At 48.4% G+C, this 26,709-nt stretch overlaps 1 protein-coding gene across 3 annotated transcripts in view; it reads left to right on the plus strand.

The window, feature by feature from the left end:
- The first annotated feature begins 302 nt into the window (after positions 1-302).
- The window catches only part of LOC135404395 (mitogen-activated protein kinase kinase kinase 3-like), an 85,374-nt gene continuing 58,967 nt past the window's right edge, over positions 303-26,709 (plus strand). For 2 of the 3 annotated variants that reach the window (XM_064639123.1, XM_064639142.1), the window contains exon 1: positions 303-432. The gene's annotated coding sequence lies outside the window, so the exon portion shown is untranslated. Of the gene's footprint in view, positions 433-26,629; positions 26,650-26,709 lie in introns of those variants that run through there. The other variant, XM_064639135.1, reaches the window with a different exon arrangement.

Consider the following 26,709-nt stretch of genomic DNA (forward strand, 5'->3'; position numbering starts at 1 on the left):
CGGAGCTGCCCCACGAGTCTCATCGCGGCGGATTGCGACCTGCGGGCCAAAAGAAGCCCAAGGGATGCCCTGCGGGACAGGGCATCATCCCGCACGGGGGTTGCAGCTGCCCCGGGGGCTCGGAACTGCCCCGGGGGTCGGAGCCGCCCCGCTCCACCCCCCGCCCCGGTGTCGCCCCCCAGCGCCGGGGCCCTGCCCGTCCCCCCCGGTGGCCCCGCTCGGTCCGCCCCCCGTGCCCATCCCCGTCCCATTGGCCGCGGCCGCCCCGCGCGTCACCGCTTCCTCCCGCTTTTGTGCGCCGCCCCAGCCCGGCTCCAGCCGAGCGGAGCCGAGCCCAGCTGAGCTGTTCCCAGCCGAGCCAGGCGCCGGGACCCACGGCGGTGACAAGCCCCGGGTGTGCGGGCATGGCACAGTGACCCCGCCGCCGCACCGGTGAGTCCGCCCGCAGCCCCCCCTTCCCGCCGGGTCCCTGCGCCCGCCTGCCCGGAGAGTGTCGGTTTTTAATTATTTTACGCTGTCTGCAGCTGTGGCCGAGAGTTTTTGCAGCCGGGACTGGCTTCCGTGGCTTTTTCTTCCTTCCTTTCTAGTCTCGCAAGTGGAGGGTTGTCCCTCCGGCTGGGTTTGGGGTTCGCAGGGGATGGAGCGGCTCTCCAAGAGGAGGGCGCCGGGAGCCGTGTCCGTGGGTGCGGATGGAAGGATTAAGGGATTGACCTTCCCCGGAGCTCCCCGCAACCCCCCTCCTTGTGCTGGTGCGCTCGGGTCACTGGTTTTCCCAGGTTGTTTCCTGGAAGCCTGTCCCAGCTGCAGCTGCTGACAGCGAGCGCCGGGATTAGACCCCGATATCCGTTCCCGGGGTGCGTTAACCTCTGGAGCCAGCAGTTTCTGGCGGCGATCACTTGGGTCTCGCTTCCTTGGGAAGCGTCTCGACCACACCAGGGAGGCGCGGGGGTTCCCGGAGAGCCCTCACTGTCCAGCAAAGCTCTCCCCGCACCGTCTGCCCGGAGCGGTGAGGATGGGATGAGCGTGGGGAGGAAGGCTCTGCGGCGGGCACGGACCCCTGTGGGCGAGGGAAACCCCGCTTGGGGCGAGTGGCCGGCGGAGCTGGAAAGCTGGATTTCCACCTGGACTCAGCCAGCGGCTGTCGTGGGGAGCGGTACCACGAGTCAGGAGGATGCTCTGGGAGGATTTGCTCAGTTTGGAGATCGGCTTCCCCCTCGGCTGCTGTTTTTATCCTCCTCTTTAATTCCTGTCTTGTAATCCAGTGGTTTTTGGAAGCAGACCTGATCCCGGTTTGATGCAGAGTCTGCATGTGTTGCTGGTGCGTGGACCAAAAACACAGGGCTCACTTGGGATTTGGAGACTTGGGATTTGTGCAGGATTTAAGTGATCCCAGGGATTTCCAGGGTCAAGCTCTTCCACTTCTTTGGTGAGAGTGAGTGGCTGGGGGGAATTTCTTTCTGTGCCACCTTATGAATTTATTTCCAGTCTGGTATGTGCAGTTTGATGTAACTCCGTGCAAGATTTATGCACGGAGTGCAGCTCTTGGAAGCAGTTCCTCAGGTGTGCATGAGATAGTTGCATTTGGGGGCTTGCCTGTGGCTACCTGTGTGTTGTGATACCTGTGTCAGATGGTCCAGTTTGCAGAACCCCTAATTTGACATCAGTTATGAATGGAGGTTCAAGGTTTCTCAGGGCTCCTGCAGATCAGAGCAGACCTCCATGCCTGGGCACAGCCTTTGCCCTGGGAAGGTTTTGCAGCTTGTAAAAGCTCCTCTGTTGGAGGCAGGACGTGAGGCTGGATGGGCTGCCAGCCTGGTGGGATGTGGATTTAAAGGATCTTTTATACCTCCTTTCTGTGAACGGATTTTGGTGCTGCAGTTTTTTCCATGGGTTCTTAATCTCCATCAGGAACCCACAGCTCTGCCCTGTCAATGTGTGCTGATGGGTGATGCATTTCTTTTTTTGGAGGCTGTTAGAGCCTATGAGGGAAGTGTGCTCATGCAGAGAGATGTAGTCTGGATTTTCATCCAGACGAAGCGACTCCGGCGTGAAGAGCCAGCGACTGCAGCAGCCAGAGGAGCGGCTCCATCCCTCCTGAAACGTTCCTGTTGCTTTATGATGCTTCGGGATTTCAGCCTGCAGCTTGGACTTGATGCTTTCTGAATGTTCCCACTGGGAAGATGCCGGCGAGGATCACACGGTGTGTCTGGCTCCCTGGCAGAGCCGTGGGATGGAGTGTGTTGCTGCAGCATGGAAAGGGATGTGCTTCCAGCCCTGCTCTCCCCAGATGGACGTGGGAACGAGTGTGAGAGCTGGCAGGATCTTCTGTTCTGGTGGATCTGGCCCTGCTGTTGTAGACCTGCTGGTCGAGGCTGGAGGGAAGTGAGTCAGGGTTTGCTGTTAGAAGGGATATCTTTTATTAGACTGCTCAGGTAGCAGAGGCTGTCTTTGGAGTGTACAAGCCTGTCTACATGTAGAAGAAAACAGGGAGTGATTGCCCTGAGTGCACCTTGGCTCTCCTGATGGAGGGCATCATCTGGAAGAACAGGGGAAAAAAAGAGATATTCAACTACAGTTCAGCCTGTGCAGTTCATCTGGCTTAAGGAAAGGCAATTTCTCTCTCTACAAATCTCTGGACTCTTTAGATCCTGAGACTCAGCACAGGAAAGGGACACATATCCCATGTGCCAGCCTTTCATGGAAGGTGGCCAAGCCCTTTGCAGCCCGGCTCCCCCAGCGAGGAGCTGCAGGTGATGGGATTGGTGCTCCCTGATGCCTGATGGTAGCAGGAGGCTGCTGGGCTCAGTCACTTCCACTCCCTTCTCTGCTCAGGGCACAGGCCAAGCACAGAGTGCACAGAAATGTGCAGAATGTCAGTTGTGCACCAGGGAGATGGAAAATGCAGTGCGGAGCCATAAGTGGTGGAATATGGAATTCAACTTTTTTTTTTTTTTTTGTCATCAAACACTTTTTAGAAAAAGGGGGCTATAAATGGCCCACTGATCCTGAGCTGGGCAGGTTCACCCCCAGTCCCCAGACTTTATTTATTTTCCTGTTTAAACTCCTCAAGGGGAAATGGGTGACCAAGTGGTTTTGGTGAGTCCCTTCGGGGAGCAGTTCCCCATCCCTGTATGGAGCCCTGCAGGCCAGGTCAGTTCAGCATTTCTTTCCGGCACCTTTTCTGCCTTTGCTGAGTGAAGTGTGAGGTGCAGAGGTGGTGAATGTCATCTCAGTTGTGCCTGAAACACGCTGTCTCCGTGGGGTTACCCCCATATCCCGCATGGCATGAGCCTTCATCTGATGTGGTCAGTGCTGTGGTGAGCATCAAATGGACAAGACAAGTGGTTTTCTGTCTGTGAAGGTGTATGTGAGCATGGATATGTGGGCATTTTTGTTTGTTTTCTGTCTATCCCTGCAGTCCTGATCTGGTCTGGCCGAGTAATCTTCCCGTTAGTCACTGAAATGCCGCTGGTATCCAGCTCAAAGGGTGGTCCTGCATTGGAACAGGCTGCCCAGGGAAGTGGTGGAATCACCATCCCTGGAGGTGTTCAGAAAGCATGCACATGGGGGACATGGTTTAGTGGTGGACTTGGCAGTGCTGAGTTAATGGTTGGACATGATGATCTTTTCCAACCTTAATGATTCTAAGATTCAATTAGTCTGTCCCAGTTAATGGACACAAGAAATTAAAAGCAAAGATCTCCCTTAAAAATTGATGTCTTCCTCTTCAAAGCCCCTTGGGAGCTACTCCTGGCAGAAGACCTGTTGCATGGGCTCTAAGAGCAAGAGAAGAATGCTGTAGTGGGGCTAGAGAAGAGTTTTGGGGCTGCACACTGGGAGTATGTGGCTCCCTGCTTTGTTTCAGTGCTTGGGCTGTTGCTCCAGGAGCTTCCCCTGGAACCACAGGGTTTGGGCCAGGAAGGCCACAATGGTGGAAGATGCAGCATTAGCATGGTCCTTGGTGGGGACCCTTGCAGCTCTTTGCCCTACGTCCCCATCTCAGTGACTGGGGTGGGGGCACTGTTGAATGTCATCGCTGTGTCTGCTCTCAGGGCCAGCTTCTGTTCCCAGGGCACTTGGGACGTCTGTGAAGGGAACCCAGAGGGTTCGACCTGGACTTTCTGAGGCTTTTAGGAGTCAAAGGTGGAAGATATATCTATACCCTCTGAAAAAGAGGATTCTGCTCCCAAGTGCATTCCCCAAACACTTTTTTTGTGTCTTGGAGGATTCTAATACAAATGTTAGTGGAGACCAAGGGGCTCAGAATTTAATGAGAATCTGTGGTAGGCTGGAGCCTGTCCTGCTCTCCTGAGTTAAAACCCAGGCTGGCCACCATGTTATGCAGAACTAATTGTCATTTCTGTGAAATCTTCCCTGATTTTATACTCCCCACTCTCCCAAGATGATTTGGGGCAGCCCAGGGAGAACAAGCTGTAACAGCAATGAACCAGGGTGGAGCTGAGCCAAACCCTGGCTCACTGTGGAAGCTCCATGGGACAAAGTCCTGTTGGCAGTGTGTGCCGTGCCCAGCAGCCCGGGACAGATCCTGGAAGGAGCTGGCCAACTACTGCGTGGGCCACTGTGTAAACAACATGTGTGAGGGGCAGGTCCTTGGTGGGGGTGAGAGGATGGCTCAAGTGCTCAGGTAGTGATTAAACACCAAATTGCTTGAAAAAATAGCCCTCGGTGGGTGGATCAGAGGCTGCTCTGCAAACCTACTGTGAGCAGCAGCTTGTGTGCTGAAGTAACAAAAACTCATCTGATTTGATAGCTGGGTGATTCAGAGGGAGAAAAGACTTTGTACAATTGCTTTGGGAAGAATAATTTGTGAGATAAGAAGCCTTTGCAAGGGATGTAGGAATGTCTTAAATCCATTGGTACCAAAAGGTGCATGTGGCCCCTGCAATGCTTTTGAGTGCTCCTGTACTACCAGGACTGTCCTGCAGTGGTTGTGTTTGTCTTGTCCATGTGCAAGTGTTTCTTGCACAGCGGCTTCCAAGTGCCCCTAAATCCCCAAGGGAATATTGAAAACTTTGCACGTGACAGTGGTTAGGCCAAACACTGTGTGTAAAAGTGAACCCTGTCTTGTGCTACAAGTTCTGCTGCTGCTGCTCTCGGTGCAGAGGTTCTGAGGAAGATGCTGCTGCTTTGGTGTATCTGTTGAAGTCTGTCTTTTTTGAGGTTGTCCTTGCCCTTCAGTCCCGTGGTCTGGTCAGGCAGCTGGACTAGATGATTGTTGTAGGTCCCTTTCAATTGAACTACTCTAGGAATGTACATGGAAGCCCATCATGATGAGGATGGTGGGTTACTTGGATTTGCTCAGTGCTTATGAGCTGCAGCCTCTTTGGGTTTATTGTCCTTGAGCAGAAGTCAGATTGTCATAGTCCAGTTGTGAACTGGAAATAGTGCAGTGCTCTCCATAAATAAGAACCTCAAAGAGTTAAGCAGATGCTTAATCTGTTCCCAGTGGACTGTCTGCACCTTTTGCTCTGCAAGGTGCAACAGGGATGCTCTATCTCGAGGCATGAGGACCCTGCAGAAGGATGGTGGATACAGGGTAATTAATGGGCACGTCTGGCTCTCACCAGCTCTTGATAACAGGGATATCTTGCCTCTGATACAGATTTAAGGGTTGGGACATCCCCTGCATGAGGCAGTGCTTTGATAAAGAAGGTTTGTTCAGGTGAAATGGCTTGGGGGAAAAGTGTAATAAGGTGAGGCCTGTTATCACTCGTGGTGAAGGTGAACTGAAGGAGAGGCGAGTGTGCATGAAAAGAAACCCTCTTTTAAATACTCTCTTCCTTTCAGCCTCTCACTGTAGCATGTGACCCTTGTATAACAAGGAATAAGTGATGCTCCTCGTGCGGTGGTGAGACAAAGAGGTTTAATTCAAACTCGCGCGCCCTTTTATCCTTACAGATCATGTGACTTTCTTAACCAACCAGTTTACTAACTCTGGGGCATGCTCCTTGGGCTCTGTACCTGGCACATCCTCTGTGCCACCTTTGGCCCGCCCCTACACATCCCCTCTTTTAATTATATTAAGAAGTCACAAAAACAGTATGAACAAAAATGCAAACAACAATGCAAACAACAATTTTAACAATCAAAACATTATAAAACTACCAAGCTTCGCAGTGATCCGGCACATTGCTTGCTCAGTTGCTTAACTCTAATGTAAACCTTTTAAAACCTTCTTATATTCCTATAGGGTAGTGCAACTTGGATAATTACTTTATTAACTTGGGGCTTATCTTAACTGTCTATAAACTTATAACTTTTTAATCTGAGGGTTTTTATAACTGGGGATTTCAAACTTTATTTAAGAACAGGGTAATCTTAGCAAACTACAATTTCTCAAAAGCGACCTGTGGCTGAGGTAATGTTATTTGTGAGGTGTTTGGTTTTTATTATTTGACCAATCACACAACCATTTTCATTCACACACTCATATCATACATCGGTGGCCACCGTACTGAACACACACATGAACACACACACACACACATTCCAGAGATTGCTTTTCACCACGTTGGTCATTTCTTAATGTAAACTTGAAAACATAACATAACTCTTTTCCAAACTTCTGCGTTGCTCTGGTTCCTGTTGCTGTGGTCACATATTTGAATAGGGTTTTACACACCTGGAAGAAACCTGCTTGAGTTCTTTTCTATAACTTTTAGGCATAGCTTTCTCTCCATGTCACAAACCTAGGTATCTCATCCATCGTCCTGAAACCAAATCTTACTATGATTAGCAACTTTGGAGAAACAAACGCCTGAGGTGTGTGCTGCTTTTCAGACCTGCTTCTTTCAGCACTGTCACAACTCAAAAATTTATAACATACATAGCTTTTTCCAGATGTTCTTACAGGTTACACCAGTTCTCCCCCCTTTTGTTTAAACTTAGCACGTTTTTCAATATGTGTTTTTACTGTTTTATGGATCAGTGTGAAATGCTTGACATGAGAATTTTCCTATTTCATAGGAAGATAACAGCTTATTATAAATGTTAATCTATTTTAGAGTACCAAAGGTTTGCTAAGCAAGTAACTCATGTGTTTTACACTTTTGTGTTTTGTCTAGTGAATGTAGTGGCAGTTATGTTTTGTGAATGTATATCTATTTGCATGTACAATTTCAATATGTCCAATTCAAAATGTATATCTCTGATCGCCAAGCCTCATTTGCATTTAACTCTCTAGGGTGGTTTCCTGACAGTGTGGCATACTTTGATGATGTAGCTTTATTGATTGTTATTTGAATGGTCTCTTAGAGAACCTGTATTTTGATGGAGAATGAATGAAGCAATTGCTTGCTTTAAAACTCTGGGTATAGTGTTAAACATTGCTGCTTTAGCAGCTTTTCAGTTTCTGTCAGTCACTGGCTGTGGCAGGTCAGGATGTGATTTTGCGTGCATTTGTATACAAATCATACCTTTTGTAACTCACAGGAACTAACCAGAACACATTTCAAAAAACAGGTAAGGGTTAACAATATCTCAAGGAAATTAACTTTCAAAACAGATTATCAACCTCATAGCATAATAAGCACAATCATAACATCAAAGGATTGTTTTAAAATTTTCCCAAGGTAATGACAATCAGTCCAGAACTATACAGAAGCTTAGTTCATGGCTTGTAGTTTTCTCACTGTTCCGTGGCAGGATTTGTTTAAGTCTATTGCAGCATATTGTGTTTTCCTAGATGCATATGTGAAGGCCCTGAGGCCTTTCATTGGTTCAGTATTGCATCTGGTGTGGCCTTTAAAGGTAAACTGTTGATTTCTGCCACAATCTGTGCTTAAGGAGATGGATTAAAATATTACCACCAAAACTTGCCAGGGCATCTTGAAATCCAGCGTCCTCAGCTGTCATCCTATCCAAATTGTCCTTTCAAGGCTGGAATGTTGGTAAAGGCAGGATTTCTTCCGTCCAGATCCTCAGTCGTGCTTTGCCCTAAATGACAAGCTTACAAACTCAATAGCAACTTACACAGATTTAGGTGGTGGGGTATGACTGAAAGAGCTGTTTTAGAACTAACAGCGGCTTCTCTCAGTTTGATCCCACTGAAACAAAGCTGCAATGCTTCATACCTACTGGAAACAAAAACTAGGCAGATTTGCTTTTCAGGATCTCCCCTGTTTTGTTTGCTCTTTGTTACCTTGGTATAATTCTCTAATTTTTGGTTTGCCTCTGTAATCAACAATTTGTCAGACTTTAAGTTGGAGTTCTCCCCTAGCAACACAAAGAGAGGTTGTAGGTCCCCTCTGTTTATGGCTAAAACCGGTTTTAAGCAACTGGTAGCCCTTTGAGGTTTCTGCAACTCCTGTAAATACAAATGTTTTTTACCTCGAGCTGTGTTACCTGTGTAGAGCTTTTTTGCTGTGTTATCTTTTCCATGGCAAGTCCAGAATTGTGGTCGTTGGATCCTTCCTGAAACAAACTGAAGATCTGCACCTTGGGCAGTTTTGGTTAAAACAGCAGGAACAATTAGCAGTTCATTTCTCGTGGCATTGGTTATTACTGTGTCTTCTGCATAATGATGTATTATGGCTGTCTGATACTTCATTGAGGTATTTTGCATCTCCTGAGGAGGTACAGCCCAGCAGTGAGTTTGAATAGTTTGTGCACTGCTTAAAACCATGATGGGAAAGAGGGGTTTCTGGGTATCCTCAGGGTGACAGAGAATGGTAAGGAATTGTTTTTTGAATCAGTTACCACTTGTGACAATTTTGCTAGAAACCCTTTAAATAGAGGCAGTCCAATCTGCAAGGCTTCTGCATGTGTTTTGACTGCGTGTTCTGCTGTTAGCATCTGTAATGTTTTCCACCTGTCACCTTTCTTTGGGGTACAGGGTACATGGTTATTTTGGGGGCTGGTTATTGGTGTGTGGCTTGCCTTAAGTAGTTTTCTCTTTTGCACATGAACAGTAGTGCTAAAAAAGAGTACAGCTAGCAATGCTATTACAAGCAATACAATACTTGTAGCACATCTTTTGTTTTGCGTATGGCACCCTTGGTACAACTGAGTCATTTCTCTGCTGCTAGGGTGTTTATGGAATGTTGCAATTAGGGGTTTCCAGGGACAATTCTCCTGATAGTGATTTATTTCTCCACAACTCAAACAACTAGTTGTGTGTCTGACTTCTTTGTGTGTTCTCATCTGGGCATCTAAAGCTGCAGCTAGAGAGGCAGGTAGCTGCTTCTCAGAGCTAGCCTTTTGATAGGGTCGCACTAGCTCAGTAAAGTCACAGTTCTCTCTTGCAGGAGAGCTCTGCAAAGCTCTTGCATTTTCTCTTTCAAAAGCCAATTGCTTGTACAGCATCTCTCTGGCTTCATTGTATTCAATTTGCTTATTTAAAGTCGACTGTAGCTGGTCCAAACATCTTAAATTCAACTCAGTATAACTTTGTAACCCTTCACTATTGGATAGATAATCATTTTGATCTGCAGTGATAATGTTTTCCATAGCCTTTAGGGCTTGCCTGGCTATCTCTTTATGGTATTTTGATTGTGAATCTAAATTATAATTTGCTTTTCCGCCTGATTGATGTGCCGTGGTGTCTGCCTGTAGGTATTTCCTATGAATAGAACAATTTTTCTGGAAATCAGCTAACCAGACTGTATATTGGGTGTCACTGAGAACTAGTTTTACCAGTTCTTTCCAGTCAGATGTAGTGAGTGGGTAGGTGTAACTCAATGCCTCCAAATATTTAAATATATTGGTTAAGGACAGACCAGAACCACTTACCAATTGCCTCAGGATTTCTGCGGCCTCATACAAGGCCTGACTCTGAGGGGGCTGGCTTAGGCTCATATCGCCTGGGCAAGCCTGAATAATATTCAGGTTTTCCTTTCGTATTGCCTCGTCCAGACATTGTTCCCACATGTTAGCTGAAATTTTCTCCTGTGCCCTATTGATCCCTCCCGTTGGAACTATGTTTAGCTCTTTCTCCCCCTCCTTCTCCCCCTCCATCTCCCTCTCCCCTTCATTCCTCCCATCCCTCCCATCCCTCTTGGTTTCGGCAAAACCGGTTCCTTGTGGGGGGATGGTGGTCAGTGCAGGTGGCGAGTGGGGGGCGGGGCTGGGCTCTCGGCCGGAAAAGAAAGGTTGGAGTACAGTTTGTGTGGGGGAGGAAAATGGCTGCGGCCATGGCTGTGCACGTGTTCGCTGTTCATTCGCAGTGAAAAGGGATGAATACATTAAATTACTCTCCCCATCACTGTAACAGGACTGCCTTGTGTGGACCCGGGGGTCAGAAGTTCGCATGGCAGTGTCTGTCTCTTCCCAGCGACTTGTTTTACGTGGCTCACGTGTTTCCCGGTATGATCTCTGAGTTTGTGTTATCGTGTTGTGCTGTGCTTGCTTTCAGCAGTGTGTGCGGGGGGGGTGTGGTGTGGGTTGTTTGTCTTTCTCTGTGTGCCTCGTGCAGGCAGAGTTTATCAGAGTAAAACTGCTTTATGTTGCAAAGTTTAGCAAAACTCCAGAGTCTGAGTTTTGTTTCAATGTATCAGAGGTTTCTATGGAAACAGGTGTCTTATGTTACCTTATTTCGAGGGGTTGGGAGCACACGTTTTGAGTCCCTTTGAAGCAGTTTGGGCTATCGGCAGTCTTTTTTCTGCGGCTTTCGGGAGGTCCGGGCTGTGTCGGCTGCGGCGAGGGGGGTGCTGCTCCGGCGGCGTGGGCGGTTCTGCGCACGGCTGGAGGCGGCTGCAGCTCGGGGCAGGTCCCGGCGCGGGGGCAGGCTCGGCAGATGCTGGTTCGGCGATGGCAGACCGTGGGGCTCCGGCGCTGGCGGCTGGTGTCCCGGCGCAGACTGCAAGCTCGGGACGGCGGCGGCGGCGGCGGCGGCGGCGGCGGCGGCGGCGGCGGCGGGGGGGCTAGGACCCGCGGGGGCGGCTCCGGCGGCGTGCTCGGGGCCGCGCGGTCCTAGCGCCCGGGCCGGGGCCGCGCGGGGCGGCGTCCGCAGACGCGGGGCGTCCCCGGCGCGCGCGGCTCGGCGGGCGCCGCGAGGCGCCGGGTTGGCGGCGAAAAGCGGCAGAAAGTTCTTTTGGGGTTTCCGCGGTTTCTGAAAGGTTTTTCCTCAACTTGAAGGGTCTACACTATCGTCACTAACAGGCAGGGGCCGGCAGGAGTTTGGCCAAGTCTCCTCCGGTGCGCAAGACGCGCAGGGGGCGGCCAGCACACTGCTTGGCTCGGCCGCTTCTTGGGTACTTTCAAACTACGGGTTTAGTAGTTGCTAGGCAACAGGCACTAGGTGCCGGCCGGCGGTGCAGCGGCACGGAGCTTTGCGCTTTCCGCTGGGCAGAAAGGCAATGCGGGGGTCGCGCGGTGGGGCTGGGATGGTATGGGCAGCAGCGAAAGCTTCTCGCACGTGATCCAGCAGCAGTCGGTAGCGGAATACCGCTTTTACCAAACGACCGACACTTAGGGAATCAACAGGCTTTTCCCTGACGATCTTAAGGTGCTCCGCAGCTCGGGGCTCCGAGCTGCAGCCACGTCTCGCCCAGGGATCAGTCTTAGACGTGCGGATTCGCTCCAGACAGACTCACCGGCTTTGATGTTGCATGGACCCTCTCCGCTCTCTCCGGCTGCCTGCTCTGACCTCTCGGCTTCTTCCTTAACTCTTTCTTCTCTTCTTCTGTGCACTACCTAATCTTTTTTGAGCTCGCTAACTAACTATCCGTCTCTTAGATGCCACTAAGACCACGGGGTTTACTGACGTCAAAGTTTTTTGCGGTAAAGACTCCCATCTCCGAAAAATCGAGACGATCCCGGAGTCACCGGCTAATCTCCTGATTCAGGATGAAATATCTCGCTTAATATAAGCTAAAATTGTCCCGTTCGAGCGCCATATGTAGCATGTGACCCTTGTATAACAAGGAATAAGTGATGCTCCTCGTGCGGTGGTGAGACAAAGAGGTTTAATTCAAACTCGCGCGCCCTTTTATCCTTACAGATCATGTGACTTTCTTAACCAACCAGTTTACTAACTCTGGGGCATGCTCCTTGGGCTCTGTACCTGGCACATCCTCTGTGCCACCTTTGGCCCGCCCCTACATCTCACCTTTTCCTTGATCAGTCACTACCTGGAGGGAACTGTCCCTTTTTTGTATGCTGGGTCATTGCAAAGGGCATCTAATAACAGTGTTATCTGTAGCTGGGTGATGCTGATAGGGGCTGATAATAGTCTTATCTCTAGCAGGGTGATAACTCTGTGGGAGTGAGTGGCTGGAGGGAGGTCTGTGGACTGGACTGTGGGGCAGAGTGGTTTGAGTGTGTAAATGATGAATATCCTGTACCTGAAAATCAGATATCAGAGATTTGGGCTTCCTTCTGTTGAGATTGATCAGTGCATTGATATAGTGTGGAGCTGTGGAGCAGGGCTTGTTTTGCTGGATGAAGCATCCTTCAGTAAAGATCTCAGGCTGGGCCAAGCTTCTGGAAAACTTTCCTTGCTTATGTAAGATGCTCACACTGCAACCTTGATGCCTTCTGTTTGCCTTTCAGCACAGAACTACAGGCACTGATCCCTGTGCTGCAATCCTTCTGCTGGCTTCCTTCTTGGACAGTAGTTTTTGGGAAACCAGGGTTAATAAAGCAGTGGAATGCATTTGCTGGTCCTTGGTCTTAGTCCCCCCAGTGCTGGTGCTGAGTAGCAAGAGTCATTAGAGAAATATGCAAGATATTTCAGTTATTTCTCTTTGGATGGTGCTGGTAGAAAGTAAAAGAGATAAACAGAAACTATTGAGCTGTGCTGAGCTTATTGCATTACTGGTTTTATTGAAAGGGTCAAGGTCCAGCTCTGAATGTTGTTGAGCTGTTCCTGAGCTGTGCTGTGCCAGAGAGAAAAGGTTAGGGAAAGGTGTAGTTTTGCTGCTCTTGCTGCCTGTCTGTGTCTGAAGACTGGCTTGGCATCATCTTGCTTGGCTCAAATGGAGGATTTGGGGAACCATGACCGGTCTTACCTATTTTTGTTTGGGTTGGGAGTGCTTTTTGAGGCTCTCCATGGTGCTCTTCCCAAGGTGCTGTGATGTTAAAGATGTGCACGATGTGTGTCTCTGTGTTACCTGGCTGATGACTCAAGAAAAAGAGAGAAAATGTTTGTTTAATCATTGCAATACTTCTCAAATTCACCTACAGCATTACAGGAGTGACTAACATCTGGTGTGTGCCTGGTCAGTGTTGTGATGGGGCTCTAAGGGGTGAGGATGTATGTTTTCACAACTGGCTTTTGGACCCAGCACAAAAAGAAGATTGTAACTGTGCTGAAGGTTGTAACTGCTTTCATCTCTGGATGAAGACAGATGAAGCTGGGGATGAGCTGGTTCCAGTCTTGGTCTTTGTCTGGGAAATCCTGTGCTGGAGCACTTCCCTTTCAGGAAGGCAGCTGGGGTGTCCCAGGGAGGTGGTCTGGCACACTGCACTTTCATCCTGGACTGTCACGGAGACCCAGAGCTGTTGGGGACTTGGTTGAGATGGAACAAGACTTCCATTACCTGGTTCATAATTACTTGGGAAACTGATTTGTCTTTTGTAGCTCTGTGCATTGCCAGAGAGGTGCAGTTTTGGTGCCTCACCTTGTGGGAGCTTCTCATGCAGCAACGACTGTGTGTCCTGCTGTGGGAGTCACCAGAGGTGATGATGGTGGGAGGTATTTGTGGAAGAACATGGGATGTGTTGGAAAGGATCTCTCACCTCTCTGACCTGTCTTGGGCTGGATTTCCAAACCCTTGGACAGCTGTGATTGAAGGGCTCTAGGCAGCATCACGGAACACAACCATCTTCATGGCCATGTTTGAGGAGTATCACCAAGGGCTTTGAGTGGTGCCATTGCAGGAGTCTCCTTCACCCAAAGAAGATGGTGGGGAAATGATCTATATAATACATATTTTTACAAAGCAAGCAGTTTGGTCAGGGCCTTTTGAAAGCTTAGGTACATCTGTCATTCACCTGTGTCCATGTAAGCATCAAGTCCCATGTGTTTGCTGGAATGGTTGGAAAGAGCCTGGTAGATGAAGCATCCTGCAATTCTTGCCCCAATGTTGTTTTTGGGGCTGGTGGGCAGAAGGTTTCCTATCTGCCCTGGTCTGTGGGAAAAGCATGGATAAGGCACTTGCTTTCTTCCTAGTCCCTGCCCCTGTCTGTCACTTCCCTCTCCATTTGCTGCCTGTAGCATCTCTGCCTGCTCTGAGAGCACGGGCTGGGAAGTGGAGCACTGATAAACACCCCTGGATCAAGACCATGGGGGATCCTGGCCGCTGAATGCTTTCATAGGACATCCTTTGTGGCATTTCCTACAAAACCTCCTGCCGTGGGGCTCTATTTTGGGGCTGTGTCTGACGTAATCTGTCAAGACACGGCCTGCTCTTTGACTTACTGCTGCAAGTCTGGTTGGGGATGGGCGACCAGTTGCTTACCTTGCATTACCAAAGCAACGAGTTGTTGCTTTCCATGACTCATGAAAATGCACTGTAGGCTCTCTTAAGAATGGCTGAGATCATTTTTTGGCTGGGTTTGGGCATCTGGTTTCCTTAGCAAATAGCAGTGGGGGTGGAGGGAGGGGGATTTCCAAACTCGTTTCTTTGTATGTGTGATCTGGTTTTTAGAACTCGGCTAAGAATATACTTACTTCATTTAAAAAAGGGGGTGAAAAAAAAGGACCTGTAACTTCCATGTCTGTTTAGTTTTCTTAGCATGTCTCATTTCCTTAGGGTTTGCTGCAAGAAGGGGAAAGGTACTAATAGCATTACAGAGCTGTGTATCTCCTCTGAAATAAACAAGGATAGAAACATTATGGGTGGTATTTTTCTTTTAAAGCAAATCCTTTTGGGGGAATAAAGGTGCAGATAAAATTGTGCAAACAAACCCATTATTGCATCTTTTTTTGTTGTTGTTGTTGATCACATTTGCTCAAAAAGGGGACTGTGATTCTACAGTGATGCATCGAGGCAGAGTCTTAGCAAGGGGTGTTTTAGCGTTTGGTTAATCTGATTTATTTATTTTTTTAAAATATTTATTTATTTGTAGGCCCTTGATTCACTTTCTGGGTTTTTTTTTTTTCTGTGCAGTCCAAAGGCAGCAGCACTCACATCCCTGAGAACCAAATGCAGCAAGATTAGCATTAACCAGAGGAGAATCAGGGCACCTGTGACAGCTCGAGAGGGCAGGAGGTCCCCAGGTGTTTTGCCACCTCTGCAGCCAGGTTGCAGCAGCCCCCGTGGTATATTCCCCACGTCCAGCCACACTTTGCAGGCACCTGAGAGTGGACAGAGAGAAGGGAGGGCAAATCCTGGGTAGGCAGAAGGGAGTTGTTTGGGTAGGGAGGTTTGGGGAGCGGTGGGTTTGATGTGCCCATCCCTTGCAGGTGGCAGAGGAGCGAGGGGTGGGTGTGTTACACACTGTGTGCAGCGGTGGTAGCTGAGGTCAGCAACTTGATAGCTGTGGGCTGACCTCTAATGCTGTGCATGATCTCTGCTGGTGCTCGGCTGTGGTTTCTGCAACCAGGGCAGGCAGGAGCGTGTCCTGTGTGCTGCGGGAAGGGGTTGGAACTACCCGAGGGCTGCAGAGGAGCAGCAGATCCGTCCTGGGAACAGCAGGAACACAGCAGCGTAATGGCCCGGCCCTTGGCCAGGAGTGAGCGGGAACAATGTGACTGAACAGGTTTGTGCTCACTTCCTTGTAATCTCAGAGATGAGATAATGCAGAAACCCACAGACGTTTGCCAGCGGGAGCAGCGAGGTTTCCTTTCTCTGCCCCCGTGCGCGCCCTGCGAGCGGGAGCAGGGACTTGCTGCTGTCTCTGATGGAAAACTGATGAAAGGCAAATCCTTGGAGCTCGAGGAATGGCTCACTTGAGCTCCAGTCAAGGGTGATGGATGCTACCCTCTGGGCTTGGCTCTGGGGCTGCTGCCTGTGCAAGTACCCTGAGCCAGAAGCTGCTGTGTGCACCACAGCTTCTCGAGCCCTTCCTGTTCTTCTCCTCCTCTGAATTCCTCTGCATCTTTGTTAGTTATCTTCGGGCAGAATGGGCTAAGACCTCTGGTTTAATCACAAGTGTGGCGTTTACCCTCTTTTTCCATGGATATAGTGTGTTCAATGCAGAGCATAGCACACCCCAGATCCAAGTCTTGTAGATCTTAATAGTTTTGTTCCATGTAAACATGGGAAATAAATGTGACCTGAAGTCTCCTCCTCTTTGTGGTGCTTGTGAGTGTTTGAACATGGGGCCAAAGTTTATTATTCCTTTAAATGGTAGGTAGCTGCAGCTCAGGTGCCTGCAGTGTTGTGGTGTCACTACATGGTGCCCCAGAGCTCAGCAACAGCACGAGACGAGCTGTGTGAGAGCCAACACAGGCCTCTTCTGAAGCTCAAGTCCTTATTCATAGACTAATTTTTACCATAAGCTATTTCTGCTGGGCAAGATCCACCAGCAACTGCAGATCTGGTAGTTTTGGTGAGCAGGGGGTGCCAGCAGATGAGCTGGCACAGCTGACTTCCATGGCTTTACCCTGCTTCATGCTGGATGAAAAAAGTGCAGGCAAAATTTGAAAAGCTGTTCTGCTCTATTATTATTTTTTTTTAACTGCTATGCCTTGATATTGTCCCCCAATGCATAATGCTCTTTGACTAGGGAGGCCAGCATCAGCCCATCAAAGGGGCTGCCTAATTTTTAGGCAGGTGTTGCTATGAAAGCTGTATTTTCTCATTGGTAACTTACAGATGGAGGTGTTGAAACAACCCTCCAGCTCCCAAAATCAAGTAATTCCCTGTCAAGTCTAAGGTTTCCAGTGTATAGTATCAGGGAAAAAGAATCCTAGATCACATTCTTTCTTCCAAAAATAGTGATTTATTTCTCTTAAAATAGATGTTTCCATTTCTTCTGGTTTGAGCATTTCAGGCTTCATACTTACGTTTCTTCAACTTTTGACATCTACAAGTACTTCTTTTTAAGAAAAAAATAAGGGAAGTGTGGATTCTGATGTAATCATGTGACTCCAGGAACCAGGTTCTTATGAAAAACACTGAAACTTGTGAGACTTGGCAGTGCTGTCATCCTGTGTCCAGCAGCTGAACTAGAAAATGAAGTAAAATCTTCTACCCCCAACTCCCTTTTCAGCATTGCTATTCCCATCCTTTGATGCAAAAGATATTTAGATTGTGTGGCTTTTTGTTTGGTTTTTGGGTTTTCTTTTTCATAGTGTGGGGTCTTTTTTTATGATTTGTGTGGTGAAATATTTTTTCCTTACTTGGTGAAGTTTGCAGACTCGTAATCTTGGGGCTTTCAGTTTCTCTTTAGGTTATATGTGGGGATGGTCTCTTGTGGAAGCCTTGCAGTTCTCAGGCATTTTTAAAACCAGAAGAGGGCCTTGCTGCTGCTATGGTATGAATCAGTGCCAATGCAAATTTCCATGTAAACATAAATACCTAAGCTGCACGGGAGTCTATTCTCCCCAGATCCTTTGGTTCCTTTTATTTCCCTTTCTGGGGTGGTTGGGGTTTTTTTGAGCTGTTTTCTGACAGTCTGTCACAGGAGGCTTGACTTAGAAGGTTGATGGAGGAGGTGTTTGCTGTCTGTTCTCTTGCCAACCTGCTTCCTGCAAAAGTAAATGAAGTGCCTTTCCACCTTGGACAGGGTCAGGCTTGAGCTCTCAGAGAAGCACAAATACTCTCATAATACAGAAATGGGGTTCCTGTACTGCTTGTGGCTGCTGGGACAGGTATTCGGGGACTTGCTTGGGTGCCTTGGAGCCCACTGAGGCCGAAAACCAGGCAAATGCAAGTCCTCTTGTTTAACTCTGCTGGGTAAGTCCTGTTAGCTCTCTCTGGAGTTATTCAAAACTTGCCTGGACATGATCCTGTGCAACCTGCTCTAGATGAACCTCCTTTAGCAGGGGGATTGGACTAGAAGATCTCCTGAGGTCCCTTTCAATGCCAACCATTCTGTGAACAGCTGGAAAACGAAATGTCTTCAGAGGGCAACACTCTCCCATCACAAGCATGGGCAAGCAAAGCCAGCGTGTTCCTTCACAACGTGGGAGATATTTGTCCTGTGACTAAGCATAAAAGTTAAGAGATGGAAAAGGTCCTATTAGATCATCTGGTCCACCTCCCTGCTGGCGTGCAGCTTTTCTCCCTGGTGCATATTTATTAATAGGCTGTTGGGCAGACAGGGGTAGTTTGCTCAGGGTTCTGTGGAGGAGCAGCAGGCAGGTTGTGCAGGTGAGGGACTCTGCACGCCCGTGACTCGACCTGCACGTGCACAGGTTGCTTGCAGCAGTGGGATTTTGTAGGAAAGGGGCCAAAAGCTCTGGACTCGACATTCCTGGCGTGCTTGGAGCCTTCCCGTTGACTTGCTGGGATTCAGTTTGTGCAGGCATCAGCTCGTCTTTTTTTAGCGTTCTAGGAATAGGCTAATTTTACTTTATATTTATGATGGAGTAGGTGGCTTGAAAACTAATAATAGGGGGGGAAAAAAAATAATAGAAGCCTTTTTGGTAAGGAGAGGTCAGCCAGCTGCACATCTGCACAGCTGGCTCCGGGCTCCCTTGGCCATGATCTATGACAGTGGTGTGTGAAGACTCCCAGAGGACGTGTCAGAAAGGTGCAGGTGGAAATGCTATTGCCATGACAAACAGAGCAGGGCTGGAGTTTCAGGCCAGAGCTTGGGGACCATCAACATTGCTTCGTTTATTGCTGCTTGGTAACCATAGCACAGCCTCTCGTGCACATGGATTGTTTTTTATTTCGCATTTCCCAACTTGATTTGCAGCTCAGAGCACTTATCACCTCCTGGATTGAAATCACTGAATGTTGAGGGTAAAGGGACAAATTCTGTCCTTAACTAATTCAGGGAAGAACTAGAGCATGTGCTCAACACAGCACATTTCCTATCCAGGAATGTGCTGAACTGCCTTCTCATATTGAGACTGTGTTGGCTTTTGCACTTAGGATCACTTCACTGTCTCCAAAGGTGTCTCCTGGTCGTGTGAGATCAGTATTTAGGATTAAAGACCAGAACCATTCTGTCGTGCAGGTGAGCAACCAAGCCTGCTCTGCACCAGCAAAATCTTCTTGCTGGTGCTGGCACCTTGTTGGGCCCCTGGGGCTCTGCTGTGGGGCCTGATGATCCATTTCCTGACACTGCAGTACATTTTGTGTGGTTTTCTGGAGGTGTTATGGGACATCTCTTGGCTGAGTGATGGCTCTGTTGAACTGGGAGAAGCTCTTTCCCATATCCAAGGAGGGTAGGGGCTGGGTGTTTCACGGTACAGGCAGTGTCCCTGGCACCAATGGTCTTTCTCTTGGCATCTTCTGTGGAAGTGACAGTATCAGAGATGATGTTTTCCAGGAAAACTTCCAACACTTGTAAAGAGCTCTGACATGATCTTCGCCTCCCTTCCCTCAACCAGACATCTTCTAGGGAGGAGGGAGCTGGAGCAGAGCACAGTGCATGCAGGGAGCAAATCTGCCTTATTATTATTTAATTTAGAGAAAATTTGGTCTAAAGATGTAAAAAGGAATTGCAAGTGCTGTCTGGACACCGCCTCTCCTCATCAATTAGCGGCATTAAACTCTCAGCAGGGAGGATTAATTAGAAAACTGAAATCTTTCCATCGTGACAGCCTTCTGGTTTCCATTGAAATGCAGCCGGGGAACTGGAAAGGCTTCTGTATTTTGTTTTGATATGCAGGCATATGTTTCTTTCCATCCTGGAAATTAATTCTGTCTGTCTGTAACGGAGCCGTGGGAATCAATATTGAGCTGAACTGTATTTCTCCAGAGCTTTCTTCTAAACCTAGTTGACTGTTTCCCCACTGTGCCTAATAAGTGACCTGATTTCGGAGCAGCTGAGCAGCTGCTCTGCCAGTTCAGAGGTGTTGTGCTGCTGCCTTCATGGTGCAGGGTCAGTCCACAGCCTCAAGGGTGATGGGCTTCTCTCTTCTGAAAGTCTTCAGGTCAGACTTTCTCCAACATGGACAAAAGGCCCACAGCTTTCTGCTGCCTGTGGCTTTCCGTTGCACCACACCAGGCTGGACACCATAGGAGAGGAAATTACTCACCACACTGCCTCCCTTGCAGACTGCTCTTTGCCTTGGTGAGCTGTCATGCTCTCAGTCTCGAGTTCTGCAAGGCCCTCAGCTGGGTTTAGGGGCAAGATCTGCCTTTTCCTCAGTGTCATCATCTTTTCTTCCCTCCACCAGGCTTGGAGGATGAAGTAGAGTCCATACAGCAGCCATGACCTTCTGCCTTGCACCAGGGGAGCAGGTCACTCTTAGGTGATGGCTGTGGGGGGCACAGCTTGAGCAACTCCACATTTCTTCTCCAGAAGAAGCTGCCTTGTGTGCACTGGAGCAAGCAGCAGGCCTTGCATGCAGAAGCACAGCTGTGTGAGGATTGGATGGGGAAGAGCTGGCAGGGGGGGCAGGGCAGACCTGTCAGGCCCTGAGCACTTTGAGCTCAGGGCAGTACGTGTGCTCTGCAGACCTGGGTGAGTGTGTGGCCCTGTGCTGCCCAGTCCGGTTCCTGCACTGTTGATGGCTCATTTTTTATCATGAGGGCAAGTGTACTTGGGTTCATGTGATACTACAAGTCAAGAGGACAGGGAGAACAAAGCCTGTGTGAAAGCTGCCCCACATGTTTGTTTTGCAACCCCATCACCAGCCCACTGACAGCACGGAGACTGAGAGCAGAGTCCTGGAGCTGTGCAGAAACGTGGTCCTTCTGCCCAAAATCACAGCATGTCTTTTAATCTCCTCTTGCCACTAAGCACTCGCTGAGCTCTGCTTTCTCCCTCTGGTCTCAGCTCAGTCCAGAATTGCAGAAGTGGCACGAGCAAGGAGAGGACCTGCCAAATTCTGCGGTGGCTCTTGGGGGCCAATCCTCCTGTCCTGCTCTCCCCGTGTGCTGTGGAGGTTGCGCTTCTCGCCCACGAGGAAGGAGCAAAATAAGCAGGTAGCTGCTGAGAGAGCAGAAAGTGGTCAATTAGCCCTCAGCCCTTGGCTTCACAGTCGATCGGAAAGTCTCGTTGTGATCAATCAAATCCAGACAGGCCGCGGGGGTGAGGCTGCGGCTCGTTAGAGAGGAAGCTGTGCAGGGGGAGGGCTGTGAGAGGGACTATCGATCCCAGCCAGCTGAGAGTGAGCGCTGCTGCACAGGGGCTGGCAGGTACTCACAGGAGGAGCAAGTGTCACCCTGTGTGTTGCCAGCGGGATGTTGCAAGTGAGAGAAAAGTGGGCCAGCGAGAAGGTGGGCGAGAGTGGAAGATGGCACAGTGGCTTCAAAGCCCTGATTCTGCCCCGATGCCCACCTAGGGCATGGGATGGACCTCCCTCCTTCCCACTCCAAAGCTTGGTCACTTTGTGTTAAAATTCCTGTTTAGAGTGTGTTAGACTGGCTGTAGAGTTTGCAATGCATTTGATACTTAAAGGTTAAACTACAGAGACAGGGATGGTTTTCCCCTGCCATTATCCTCATGGAGAACTGGGCATCCCAGTCCCTGTTGCAGATTCTGGCTCTCAGGCCAGGTTCTCTGTTGCACAACGTGTGCTTTGCAGCTCTTTGGTGTAAAGCTTCATTCATGGAGACACTTCATTTCTGATACCAGATCTGTGCTGCATAGATGCTTTTCTCCCAATTGCTTTTCCCAGTGAAGATTTTACTCTGAGACAAATACTTTTCCGAGGGCTTATTTAATCTGAAGGTTTTACTGCCTATTCCTCCTTTTTTGTTTCTGCTTCTTCTTCTTCCTGTTTTTTTTTTTCTTTTTTTCTTTTCCCCCCAGGAACGTAAAAGAAAATGGCCTGAAGCATCACTTTTCCAAATACACTGTTTTGTTTCAATTTCCCTCCCACAAAGTCCTCGGTCATTTTAGGAGAAAGACAAAAATAAGGCCATGAAATACCACAGGAGGAAGAAATTACAACATTCTTCTGCATTGGCTTTTATATTATATGTAGAAATGCACCTTCCCCTTTGCTGTGCTCACTTAGAGGGGAATGTTCATTGGAATCAGAGGGTTTCTGTTGGTGTAACTGGCATCAAGGTTTCCCTGTGATTTATAAGTTCACAGAGAACTATCTGAGGACAGGACTTTGCCCTGTAAAAGGGAAAATTATGCAGAGCAGTGTGCTCCTCTAGCTACAGACCTTCATCCTCACAGGCAGGGCTGTGTGCTTAAATAATCCTGGTTCAGCTTCATCTGGGGAGACAAATGTACAGGGTTGCAGGAGATGAGGATCCTTCAGAGTTTGTCACTTCAGAGCCTGATTTGACTTGTCTCATATATATTTATATTTTTATATGTATAGATATAGATAGATCCAGCCATGATGAAGATAGATATATGTAAAATAAATCTGACTGTGTTGTCTGACCTTTGCTGATAGAACAGTACTTTCTAATCATTGATTTGCTTTTTTGTTTGTATGTGTTTCCACAATTTTGAGATCTGTATGGAAAATCAAAGCTATCTTATATGGCAGTATAAATTACTGATTACTTCACTGGCTTTGGTAAAAGGAATATTCCTGTAAAGCAAGTAAATGAACTAACTGAGAAAAATACCAGTACCTAAAGAGGCTACAAGAGAGCTGGAGACTGACTTGTTACAAGGGCATGGAGTGATGGGCCAAGGAGGAATGGCCCTAAACTGAAAGAGGAGAGATTTAGATTCGATATTAGGAAGAAATTCTTCCCTGTGAGGGTGGTGAGGCCCTGGCACAGGTTGCCCAGAGAAGCTGGGGCTGCCCCATCCCTGGAAGTGTCCAAGGCCAGGTTGGACAGGGCTTGGAGCAACCTGGGCTAGTGGAAAGTGTCTCTGCCCTTGGCAGGGGGTTGAAAAGTAATGTGCTTTAAGGTCCTTTTCAACCCAAACCATTCCATGATATCTTACTAGAGTATGCTGTCTGGAACATTTAATTTACAAAGTCATTTGGAAAAGGAGAGGATTTAAGATCTCAATGACTGTTTTAGAGGGCTGCAGTGGAAGTTAACAGCAGGAGTCAGGCAGGTTTTAAAGCTCTTATTCTGTGTACACATTGTGCTGAAGTCAAGAGTATGGCTCAGGAGATATTTCTCCAGAGGCAGCTGTTGAGTACAGCTGCACTGGCTGGGTCACTGACTGAAGGTATCCTGAATCCTGCACCATGGCTCTTAAACACAGATCTCTTCCAACAGCAACGTATGTTGTGGAAAAGTTTCTTAAGCAGTTTTGGGGTGTAGCACACAAAAATGGAGAGAAGAAACCTCGACTGATGGGTATTCTTATAGAATTGTTCGTTGGGTTTCATGGGATGTAATTCCCAGGGCACTGTGCTGGTCTATGTGTGTCACTTCTTGCTTAGCAGCCTGATCAGTGCAGGCTCAGGAAAGGCTTTTTTCTCCTCATCTTGGCTCATGAAGTTTGTCCCTTGAGCCCTCTTGGGAGATGCACCTGCAAACCTGGCATGGAGACACACCTGTTGCACGCCCATTAACAATGGAATCACAGAATCTGGAAAAGACCTGTAAGATCACCAAGATCATTAACTCAGCACTGCCAAGTCCGCCACCAAAACAAGTCCTTAAGTACCACATCTACATAGATCTATAGTCTTAAAACTCTGCTTTTTGACTGTTCCCATATGGTGCATCCTTTGGAAAACCCGACCGGAAAATTCCGTGAGAGCAGGGTCTTACGTGTCTGAAGTGGCACCAAAATGTAGCTATTCTATTGTGTATCCCCAAAATGTGGATCCAGTTTCCAGGGCAGTTCTATGAACAGACGGTCAAATGTTCTATATTGTCTGCAGAAAACCATAAGGATGAGGTTGGGGTGATCAGTGAAAACCTGTAATATTCCAACTGCTCTCCCTTTGCATTTGAATCCCTCTTTGCCAAGCCTGCAGGCCGACTGAGCTATCAGCACACATAACGTTTGTATTCTCGCCATTAGAACAATCTCATTTGCTTTGCTGTTGTTTTTAACACTACCCCAGCCCTGGCCTCTGAAGCTTTTTTGAAAATAACATTTACAATAATATTTTTAACAGTTCCGTAGTATACAAAACTCCAGCGCTCTGGCAGGACTCCCGGAAACTTGCTGAAAGTTAATGTGGTCAACTCTTAAAAAGGAGAGATTTTTTCCGCTTGACTCTTGCTTGTTAAACTCTCTGAGCCCAACATGTTCCCTGCTGCTTGAAAAAACAAGGAAAGTCCCAATTTTAGCAATGCTAGTTTCAGTAGCTTTCCAGCTGAGCCCTATTTCAGGGGCAACTGTGGCTTATTATTATTTTTTTTTTACAGTGGTGTGTCCCTACACCTTCAAACCGAAGTGTTAAGTGGTGCTGAGGCAGGAATAAGTAGGTGCTGCTTTCCCTGGAAGCCTGGGGATGATAAATGACATAGGTAGATGCCACTTGCTTGTGCTGCAGTAGTGGCAAGACATCATGACTTAGAATCCATGTTTTATGTTGGATGCTGGGCCTCTGTGGGGTAAGATGAGTCCTTTTGGGGGCAGGTGATACTGTAAATCCCACTTCAAATCAATAGCACACTGCAGGTGACTCCAGTGCTTTCCTAACCCTGCATCCTACATTCTTCCTCCCAGTAAATCTTCTAGTCCCTTTTTTGTCCTCCCTTACATCCAGGGGGGGAAAAAAAAAATCACTTCTCCATCCTCTCTTCCTCTGTTTTGCTTTCTGCAACTTAGGTGCACAGAGGCAGGAGTCATGTGTGACTCCATGTCATACAGACACGTCATAGCTGAACTGTTGTCTCCCTTGAGCTCAGTCTTGCTTAATCCATTCCCAGCCAGGAGTATGGGAAGAAAAGGGAAGAACTGGGATTACTTTTCAAAGTGGATTAATAACCTTACATGCAGCTCTCATGTAGATAATTCATAACCTGCACTCATGTGGCTGTAATAAAGTTGAGCCACTTTGCCTGCAGAATTGAGCTCAGCTCATTCAAACCAAAGCTGCTTTTAGATGGCAGCACCTGCGCTGAGATTCCTGCAGGTTCAGTAACTTCCAGCAGTTTCCTGAGCAGACAGGAGCAGGCAAAGTCTCTTGAGTGCACGGCACAAACCTGGAACACGACGAGAACATCACCTCAACATCCCTGGGAACCAACAGGTTGCTGAGCTCTCTCATTGCTTGGTAAGGAGGCATTTGTGTAGGACCTGCTTACCCAGGCAGGATGTGCCTGCCAGGGAGATTGGCAGTGGAGATTTGGAGTAGATTTACAGCGGTTCTGTGAGCTGTGGGAGCAGTGCAGTGGCAGGTGGGAGCCGTGCAGTGGCAGGTGGGAGCCCAGATGCTCACTGGTTTGTGTTGCAAATTGCCAACACTTGAAGGCTCTGATCAGGGAGCTTAGTAGGAGAAGGGGGGAGTTTCTTGGAACTGCATTGGAGTAGGAAAAGGATTTTTCCTTTTTTCCCCCCACTTATTTTTTTCCTCCCCCTCTGTTATTTTAAGAGGGATAATAAAAGGACAGAATTTGTACTAGAAACAGGAATTTGTCCTTCTGTAACAGGAAGCTGCTGGTATGTATTTTTGGGAAGCCACGGAAATCGCCAGTGTTTGCAGTCCAGTTTGAAGGCTGGCCGTGCTCAGGATTGAAGAGATCTGCTAAAACAGAAAACCTTTTTTTCTCTCGTGTATCCATGGAGATTTCCTGCCCTGTGTGCAGGGGCTGGTTTGCTCACGAGAGCTGGGCAGTGGGGTCTCAGGGGTTTGCTGTGGCAGAGGTGATGGAGAACAGCACAGGGTAGGGCTCTGCTGGATGGAAAGGTCACCTGTTTTTTCCAGGGTTCGTTTGCACAGTTCCTGCAGGGGCATGTTTTTGTGACTAGATATGGATTGGAAAGGTCTGGAAGGTCTCCAGAAAGCCATTAGAAAAATCTACTACATTGATAGGAGAGTTAACCTGGGCTATCCCAGGAATTTACAGCTAATCTGCTATCTGCCTACGGCCCTCAGTGCAAACTCTGCACAAAGCTTAATTGCTGGAAGTGTCGCATCAATTTTGAAAGCAAGAGTGAAGATTTGGGCCGTTTCCTGCTCTTGTTATAATCATATGGAGTTTTTTACCCTGCTTTCTTGCTGGTTTTCTGCTCTCTCTTAATTCAGCGCTGCATAGACCGACCAGTTCCTCCTCAAGATAGGATTTTTAACCTTCCAAGCCTTTTGGTTACTTCCTTGCCTCCTCGGTTGTTTGGCAAATGGACAGAGCAGAGTGGCTGTGGGTTCTTAGGCTGAATGGTGCTGTCCTGAGAGGAAGCTGCAGCAGCAGAAGGAACAACAGCACACAACATCTCCGCCTCTGCTGCTCTCTTATCGCTTTCCCTTCCTGCTCGTCTCTCTCAAAATAGGCTGGATAAGTATCCCCCTGCTCGCCAGCGCCGAGGCGCCAGGGCTGCAGAGAATCGTTTTAATCCGCACTTGTGATCGTTCCCAGTTCACCTCGGATTTGTTGCTGTGTTTGAATTGATTTGGCCGAGCTGGGAGATTTTCAAAGTGCCTTTTCCTGCCGTTTCTGACCAGTGTATCACGCGTGACTCTCCACAGTCTGTGTGGGTGTCCTGGAGCACGTGGCTCTCATTGGCTTTGGGGCAGCCTGCAGTAACTGCGGGACGGGAATGTCTTACTCCCTCTGCAAGTCTGCTGAGGTACTTGAGATGTCTCTCCATTTTTCTTCTGCTGCCACACAGGTTTGTGACCAGGAAATC

The sequence above is a fragment of the Pseudopipra pipra genome, chromosome 1 (genome assembly GCF_036250125.1).
Source record: "Pseudopipra pipra isolate bDixPip1 chromosome 1, bDixPip1.hap1, whole genome shotgun sequence".
Lineage (NCBI taxonomy): Eukaryota > Metazoa > Chordata > Aves > Passeriformes > Pipridae > Pseudopipra > Pseudopipra pipra.